We start from the raw sequence: 9,406 nt of genomic DNA, 5'->3' as shown, positions 1-9,406 counted from the left end.
TTGTCTAGTAGTAGGGGTGCTGTTTTACTGCTGGGTCCCACCTCCTACTGGTGCAGCGCTGGTGGGCATCATGTGGTGCCGTGCCACATTAGTGTAGGTCCCACTCAAGGAGGCAACCTTGGCGTGGTGAGTGGGCTTATACACTCTGATAAAAACGTGTACCAGTGTCTCATGTACAGTATGTATATCAGGGGGTTGTATACCATTTATTACGTGTTGTTGTTTTTTTTAGCTCAGAGGGTGTGAGAGGCTTCAAAGAGTCTTTCATAACGACATGTTTTTTGTTTTGTTTTTTACTATCCAACCTCCAAAAAAATCTCGGTTGTTAATGGTGAAAGGATTTGTACCAAGATTAAAACGTATCCCCAGTATAAGGGACAAGTATCGGATAATGTCTGACTGCTGGGAACCCTATCAATCTCAAGAATGATGGTAGACTTTGCCTGATTAAACTTCTTCTCTTCTCCTTTCAGCTGAGACTCTGGTCTATATCGCGCAGTGACACCATGTCTGTTCCGACTTCAGTTCCAAAAATAGATTTTTCGCCTGCAACGGCAGAAGACTATGAAGAACTGATGTCTATCTCTAGTGGGTTATACAACGGACTGGACCATGTGCCGGGGATGTACCATAAATGGCTGAAGGAACCCCTGAGAAGAATGTTCGTGGCCAGGTGTGAAGGGAAAGTGGTGAGTAGAAAAGAGTAAATGATTGATGTCTGATGGTCACATTTATTAAGATTATTAATAGGGAGAGGGAAATAAGCCACTGCTAGACACCTCTGGTAGAGTCTTATCTCCTGCAGGACCATAGGATCAGACATGTTGAAATCCAGCATGTCCAATCATTTTTTTAGCCCCTGTGGGTGGGGTCGCTCCATTTCATGCAACTTGGCCAGTGATGCGGCACGGCTCATACCCCTCTTGTTTGATGGACAGTCCCTGAGAATTTATAGCTGGTAGCTGTGACACAGGAGGCGCCAGGTCTACTGCACAGAGTGGCCCCACCCACAGTGCACCAAAAACCTAATTTGCTTAAAATTAAAGTATTTTTCAGGATTAGAGGAACAGATTTACTACAAAGTTTATAAGGTATACGTTAAAATAAAGGGGGAGGGTATGCGAGCCCTTCCTCAATGTGTACAAACAAGAAAACAAAATATCGACGGTAAACTAGTCGATACTCTGAACTGTAAATGTGGACCACAAAGTATCTCCTCAGAGTTCCCTTACGTAACAACAGTGGGATTGTTGGCTGTCTCAAGGGATGTAACGCAGAGTGTACGCAGCTGACTAACGCGCTGCACTCTGCAGTATATAATAACTGGTATCTATTGATGAAGTGTGTCTTCAACATGAATAGGTTATTGGTTAACGCCTCTCCGAACCAACCAAGTGCCTCAAACTATGAGAGTCCAGCCCCACCATTGAGTATTTTCCAATACTGTCATATACCACCAGCTTCTAGGATCTCCCACCGCCACGACTGCCGCGACAGCCACACATGCCCGTAATCCACCCCATCCCCCAATTGACTACCGTGTCAGCCTCATTACATCACCCCCAGATCTCTCTTTTTATTTTATTTTATTTTTTATAAACCTTAGGGTGGGAGGGCGGGAGTTCTTTTTCCTCCAAAATGGCACCCGCTCGCCCCCAGCCACCTCCTTTTAAATCCTAAATCCCACCTTCTCTATCTCCCTAACCACCCCCTCTCCACATTTATTAACTCACTCCTGCCCGGCCCTTCCTACCAAAACCTCTCATGTCAGCCTCCACCTACCTCACGTCCTAGTCCGACCTCTCTTGAATAGGTTATTGGTTAATTACTCAGGGCCTCACCCATAATCCTCAAAATTTTCTCCTCCCCCAAGACCTTTCCAATAAGCACGCACACACTCTGCTTGGATTAAATTGGCCACAGCAGCCGTTTTTATTAATAAAATAAATACATACATAAATAACAATAACATTAACCCCTGACGAGGGAGATCGTAGAAGCCCCAAAACTTTACCATCCGTAAGAAGCCAACATGGCAATTCCATCTTGCCTCCAGATGTAAAACACCAGCTCAGAGACACCAACTGATGGACGCCTCTCCGAACCAACCAAGTGCCTCAAACTATGAGAGTCCAGCCCCACCATTGAGGCCCTCCCATTTTCCAATACTGTCATATACCACCAGCTTCTAGGATCTCCCATCACCACGACTGCCGCGACAGCCACACATGCCCGTAATCCACCCCATCCCCCAATTCACTACCATGTCAGCCTCATTACATCACCCCCTGACCTCTCTCTTTTTAAAAAAATTTTTTTTATAAACCTTAGGTTGGTAGGGTGGGAGTTCTTTTACCTCCAAAATGGCACCCGCTCGCCCACGGCCACCTCCTTTTAAAACCTAAATCCCACCCTCTTTATCTTCCTAACCACCCCCTCTCCACATTTATTAACCACCTCCCATCCGCCCATTGAATATAAACGTCCGGGAGGTGGTTCTCTATCTCTGAATGGACGTTTTAAAACGTCCATTCAGAGATCGCAGCTGCACGCTAATCGTGCAGTGACAGCAGGGCAACCCTTAGAGAAGGCAGGGACAGTGCCCAGTTGTCCCTGCCTTCTAGATCGCTGTACAGGGAGTGCAGAATTATTAGGCAAATTAGTATTTTGACCACATCATCCTCTTTATGCATGTTGTCTTACTCCAAGCTGTATAGGCTCGAAAGCCTACTACCAATTAAGCATATTAGGTGATGTGCATCTCTGTAATGAGAAGGGGTGTGGTCTAATGACATCAACACCCTATATTAGGTGTGCATAATTATTAGGCAACTTCCTTTCCTTTGGCAAAATGGGTCAAAAGAAGGACTTGACAGACTCAGAAAAGTAAAAAATAGTGAGATATCTTGCAGAGGGATGCAGCACTCTTAAAATTGCAATGCTTCTGAAGCGTGATCATCGAACAATCAAGCGTTTCATTCAAAATAGTCAACAGGGTCGCAAGAAGCGTGTGGAAAAACCAAGGCGCAAAATAACTGCCCATGAACTGAGAAAAGTCAAGCGTGCAGCTGCCAAGATGCCACTTGCCACCAGTTTGGCCATATTTCAGAGCTGCAACATCACTGGAGTGCCCAAAAGCACAAGGTGTGCAATACTCAGAGACATGACCAAGGTAAGAAAGGCTGAAAGACGACCACCACTTAACAAGACACACAAGCTGAAACGTCAAGACTGGGCCAAGAAATATCTCAAAACTGATTTTTCTAAGGTTTTATGGACTGATGAAATGAGAGTGAGTCTTGATGGGCCAGATGGATGGGCCCGTGGCTGGATTGGTAAAGGGCAGAGAGCTCCAGTCCGACTCAGACGCCAGCAAGGTGGAGGTGGAGTACTGGTTTGGGCTGGTATCATCAAAGATGAGCTTGTGGGGCCTTTTCGGGTTGAGGATGGAGTCAAGCTCAACTCCCAGTCCTACTGCCAGTTTCTGGAAGACACCTTCTTCAAGCAGTGGTACAGGAAGAAGTCTGCATCCTTCAAGAAAAACATGATTTTCATGCAGGACAATGCTCCATCACACGCGTCCAAGTACTCCACAGCGTGGCTGGCAAGAAAGAGTATAAAAGAAGAAAATCTAATGACATGGCCTCCTTGTTCACCTGATCTGAACCCCATTGAGAACCTGTGGTCCATCATCAAATGTGAGATTTACAAGGAGGGAAAACAGTACACCTCTCTGAACAGTGTCTGGGAGGCTGTGGTTGCTGCTGCACGCAATGTTGATGGTGAACAGATCAAAACACTGACAGAATCCATGGATGGCAGGCTTTTGAGTGTCCTTGCAAAGAAAGGTGGCTATATTGGTCACTGATTTGTTTTTGTTTTGTTTTTGAATGTCAGAAATGTATATTTGTGAATGTTGAGATGTTATATTGGTTTCACTGGTAAAAATAAATAATTGAAATGGGTATATATTTGTTTTTTGTTAAGTTGCCTAATCATTATGCACAGTAATAGTGACCTGCACACACAGATATCCCCCTAAAATAGCTAAAAATAAAAAATAAAAAAAAACTACTTCCAAAAATATTCAGCTTTGATATTAATGAGTTTTTTGGGTTCATTGAGAACATGGTTGTTGTTCAATAATAAAATTAATCCTCAAAAATACAACTTGCCCAATAATTCTGCACTCCCTGTATACACAGCTCTCATGTGATCGCTGGGACCGAAGAGTGCAGGAGCTGTGTGAGGTCTTGTATGACCTTATGGGGGATGCAAAGTGTAAAATAAAAAAATAAAAAATAAAGTGTTAAAAAAATGTAAGGAATGCAATTTAAAAAAAAAAAAATAGAAAAAATAAAATAAAATAGACATATTTGGTATTGCCGCATCCGTGACGGTCGGCTCTATAAATATATCACATGATCAACCCAGTTCGATAAACACCATTAAAAAAAAAACTGTGTAAAAAAAGCAATTTTTGTCACCTTACATCACATAAAGTGCAACACCAAGTAATCAAAAAGGCGTATGTCCCACAAAATGGTACCAATAAAACCGTCACCTTGTGCCACAAAAAATGGGCCCCTACATAAGAAAATCACTGAAAAAATTTAAAAACTATAGCTCTCAGAACATGGAGACACAAAAACAAATTTTTTTTGGTTTCAAAAATGCTATTATTGTGTTAAAGTGAAATAAATGAATAAAAGTATACATATTAGGTATCACCACGTCCGTAACAACCAGCTCTATAAAAATATCACATGACCTAACCCCTCGGGTGAACACCGTAAAAAAATAAATATAAACTGTGTAAAAAAAAATCTATTTTTGTCACCTTACATCACAAAAAGTGCAACACCAAGTGATCAAAAAGGTGTATGTCCCACAAAATAGTACCAATAAAACCGTCACCTCATACCAGAAAAAATGAGATCCTACGTAAGAAAATCGCTCAAAAAATAAAAAAACTATAGCTCTCAGAACATGGACACATTAAAACATTTTTTTTGTTTCAAAAATGCTATTATTGTGTAAAACTTAAATAAATAAGAAAAAGTATACATATAAGGTATCGCCACGTCCATAACGATCTGCTCTATAAAAATGTAACTTGACCTAACCCCTCAGATGAACACTGTAAAAATGAATGAATAAAAACGGTGCTAAAACAACACATTTTTTGGTCACCTTGCCGCATAAGGTGTTATAATGAATGATCAAAAAATCATATGTACCCAAAAATAGTACAAATAAAACTGGCAACTTATCCCCTAGTTTCCAAAATGTGGTCACTTCTTGGGAGTTTCAACTGTAAGGGGGCATCAGGGGGACTTCATATGGGACATGGCATCTAAAAACCATGTGGCACTCCTTTCCTTCTGTGCCCTGCCGTGTGCCCATACAGCAGTATATGACCACATGTGGGGTGTTTCTGTAAACTGCAGAATCTGGGTAATAAATATTGCGTTTTGTTTGGCTGTTAACCATCAATGTGTTAAAGAAAAAAAATGATTAAAATGGAAAATCTGCTAAAAAAGTTAAATTTAAAAATTTGATCTCCATTTTCCTTTAATTCTTGTGGAACGCCTAAAGGGTTAACAAAGTTTGTAAAATCGGTTTTAAGTAACTTAAGGGGTGTCATTTCTACAATGGGGTCATTTATGGGGGTATCCACTATGTAGGCCCCACAAAGTGACTTCAGACCTGAACTGGTCCTTAAAAAGTGGGTTTTGGCAATTTTCTTAAAAACTTTAAGAATTGCTTCTAAACTTCTCGCCCTTCTAACGTCCCCAAAAAATAAAATGACATTTCCAAAATGATGCAAACATAAAGTAGACATATTGGGAATGTTAAGTAATAAATATTTTATGAGGTATCACTTTCTGTTTTAAAAGCAGAGAAATTGAAATTTCTCTATCAGTTCAGATAGCTAACATTATATTACCCACTGAATTCAACTAGATCCCGGCCTTGTAGTTGTTAGGTGTCTGGTTACATGCTATCTGAACTGATAGAGCAGTTTCTGCGTAATCTTAAGTACTGCCCTTTGGAATACCTTTTTCTAGAGCTACAAGATGGCAACTGTCCCAACGTAGGAGGCTATTAGTGGCTGTGTCCTTCCGGAACAGACGTGTGCCTATATTCCCTTCAGGATCCTTAAAGATGTTAAGATCTAAAAAGGTGATGTGGTTTTGATGGATTTCCGACGTGAAATATAGTCCCAGGTCATTCTTATTCAAGTCAGTGACAAAGTCTTTAAAGTCACTCACACTCCCAGACCATAGGATCAGCACGTCGTCGATATAAAGTAACCACAGGCCTATGTGTTTGATCCATCTGTTTTCCTCCTCAGTAAAAAACGCTTTCCGTACCCACCAGCCCAGGTAGAGATTGGCAAAGGTCGGTGCACATGGGCTACCCATTGCCACTCCCCTGAGCTGTTGGAACAGGCGGCCATTAAACAAAAACACTTTATGTTCCAGAATAAACCGTAATAACTCCAGTACAAACTCATTGTGCCGCCACAAGTGCATACCCCGTTCTTGTAAAAAGGCCCCCACAGCCCCACAGATGGATCAAACACATAGGCCTGTGGTTACGTTTAGAATTGAGCGGACACCTGGATGTTCGGGTTCGACGGGTTCGGCCGAACTTCGGAAAAAAGTTGAGCACTAAAATGGCTGTAAAAATGTCATGGAAAGGGCTAGAGGGCTGCAAATGTCATCAACATGTGGTTAAGAGCATGGCAAGTGCTCTGCAAACCAATGTGGATAGGGAAATGACTTTAAACAACATAGAATACGTAAAATTTAAAAATAATAATCTTGCTCTATAGAGGACCAGGTCCATATGCAGAAGGAGGTTGAGGAGGCGGTGGATGTGGCGGTGTAGGTGGAAGTGGCGGTGGAGGAGGAGGTAGCCCTACACTGCTTTTTTGTTTTAAAATTTATTTTAATTTTTTTAATTTAGGGTACACACCAAAACATTGGGAAATATAACCCTCCAGTCGTGCTAAACACACGTTCAGACAATACCCTGGCTGCAGGGCAGGCCAGCACCTCCAAGGGGTAAAGGGCAAGCTCAGGCCTTGTGCCCAATTTGGAGATCCAGACGTTGCAGGGGCTGACCCCTGTCAGTTAGTTCGTGTAGGCGTGTGCATACTTACTGCCCCACCCCACCATGTCGCACGTCCCCGTGATGTTCATGATCCACTTTCAATGCTTTTTTATGCGCCCTACCATGGTGATTACGGGTGGCGGGGAATCAGGGTTCCAGGCCGGAGAGGGAGCGTGAGAAAAAGAGACCAAATTTAAGGGAGATAAATTTCTAAAAAAAAATTGGGATCGAGAAGAAATGTAGGGAAAAGCTATTGAGGCGCAAATGTGGGACAAATTACAGAAGCCCAAATGTGGGCCAAAACAGTCAAGCGGAATTGTGGGAAAAGCTATTGAGGGCGGTAAATGTTGGCCAAAAGATTATAGCGGAAATGTGGACAAAGTATTGAAGCTTAAATGTGGTACCACTTGTTTAAGTTTTAAGCATTGAATCAAAGGAGGTGGCGCGCATCAATTAAAGAAGCATTTCAGAAATTTTATTCCCCTGTCACCTATGCAGAGCAGGGGTTTATTCACAACTAAAATTGTATAATGCTGAACCCAAGAATGTAACAGAAAAATTACAGAAATTAATTAACCTGTCTACTTGGTACTTTAATTATTAATTTATGACCCTTTGTCATGCGATCTCCCTCTGTTGGGTGTCCATTACTGGCTGCGCATCATTAGGAGATCCTGTGACCGCGATTCACTTGATCTCACTATTCCCATTGTTTACTTATTAATTCATTGTCATCCAATGTAACATGCACATTGCACTTTCATTGAACATATAACTGCACTATTGGATGTTAATGCACTCACTTGTTCATGATCTGTGACGTTTACCTCCTATACGGGGGGTTGAACTATAGGAGATCATGTGATCGGGATCCTATGATCATATGACCCATCCCCCTGACTTCGTCGCCTGCGTGACTGGCCATTACGCGGCCTTCTGAATATCTCGTTGGGTCATGACGCGATTGACGTCATGGAAGGTCCCTTGAATCAAAAGGCACAGCTGCACTCGCGCAATTGGCCACCGCGCGGTTCACCTGTGCCTTAGAATTAATCAGCCTCCCCGGGTAATCACATGACTGGACCAGCGCACTTGGATTGGTGGTATATGCATTTAAATACGAGCTCTCAGTGGGAAGACTGTACCCCCAGAGGAAGGTTTCAAATCGAAACGCGCGTCGGGGTGTGCAGTCTTCCTGTGGATTTGTTACCTCTTATACACGGTATGTGACCTTGCCTTTTTGGACCGCATGGTTGATGTAACTTGCTGCGGCTCTTTGCCTCTTGAACCAACCTTGGTTATGTTTCTTGCCTATTACTTCTTGCAGCTTGCACATGCACTTTACTGTTTGCTGTATCTGGCTGAATAGATATACTTATACATTCAAGAGATCCACATTGGAGTGTTGCTATTTATTTTTTTGCTTATACTATATAGCATGCACTTGCACTTTATATTTGATGCCATTACTTGCACTCTCATTAATAGTGGATACTCTTTTCAATGTATACTTTATATAGTAGCTTCTTTACTTATAGGCTCTTACATTTAGGTCACTTACCTTATCACACTGTTGTACTTGATAAACTCTCCCAGATTGTACTGCACTTTTTGCATTTGTCTGTCATCTCTTTGTATATGCTTTTAACTATATACTCAATAAAATAATATTTTTTAGCTTAGTAGTTCTCAGTGTCTCTTTATAGGTTATCTAGTTATCTTCTGAGTTAAGCTCCAGTCAGAGGTTTTACAGTTTTTTTTTTTTTTACGCCATTCCTTTGTAACTTACTTTTGTACTAATTGGTAGAGCAGGGGTCTATGACAGAAAACAATTGTTTATTGTCACCCTAAATGTAAAATAAAAATTATTGAAATTTATTAAGCTGTCAACTAGGTATAGCAGTGGTACATCACACCAAAAAATTGGTGAATTTGACCAGAAAATGCAACTGACAATTATTATTTTTTTGTTAACCGGCCTACTAGGTATAGCAGTGGTACTATACACCAAAAAATTGGTTAATTTCACCAGAAAATGTTAATGAGAATTTTTTTTTTTTTTTTTTTTTTTTTTTTACCGGCCTACTAGGTATAGCAGTGGTACTATACACCCAAAAATTGGTGAATTTCCCCGGAAAATGTTAATGACAATTTATTTATATTTTTTAACCGGCCTACTAGGTATAGCAGTGGTATTACACACCAAAAATTGGTGAATTTAACCAGAAAATGTAAATGACAAAGTAGTGAAATTATATAAAATAAGACACGTACAAAAAAAAAA

General features: G+C 41.2%; 1 long non-coding RNA gene across 1 annotated transcript in view; it reads right to left on the bottom strand.

Annotated features, from left to right (window-relative positions):
- Positions 1–409: 409 nt before the first annotated feature.
- Positions 410–9,406, bottom strand: part of LOC120987265 — a 16,981-nt gene continuing 7,984 nt past the window's right edge. The window contains exons 2-3 of the long non-coding RNA XR_005775973.1: positions 4,202–4,205; positions 410–605 (exon numbers count right to left, since the gene is read on the bottom strand). This is a non-coding gene — a long non-coding RNA (uncharacterized LOC120987265). The remainder of the gene's footprint in view (positions 606–4,201; positions 4,206–9,406) is intronic.

Source organism: Bufo bufo, chromosome 1 (genome assembly GCF_905171765.1).
Source record: "Bufo bufo chromosome 1, aBufBuf1.1, whole genome shotgun sequence".
NCBI lineage: Eukaryota > Metazoa > Chordata > Amphibia > Anura > Bufonidae > Bufo > Bufo bufo.
The sequence above is the reverse complement of the archived record's forward strand: the minus strand, read 5'-3'. Positions and strand labels throughout refer to the sequence as shown.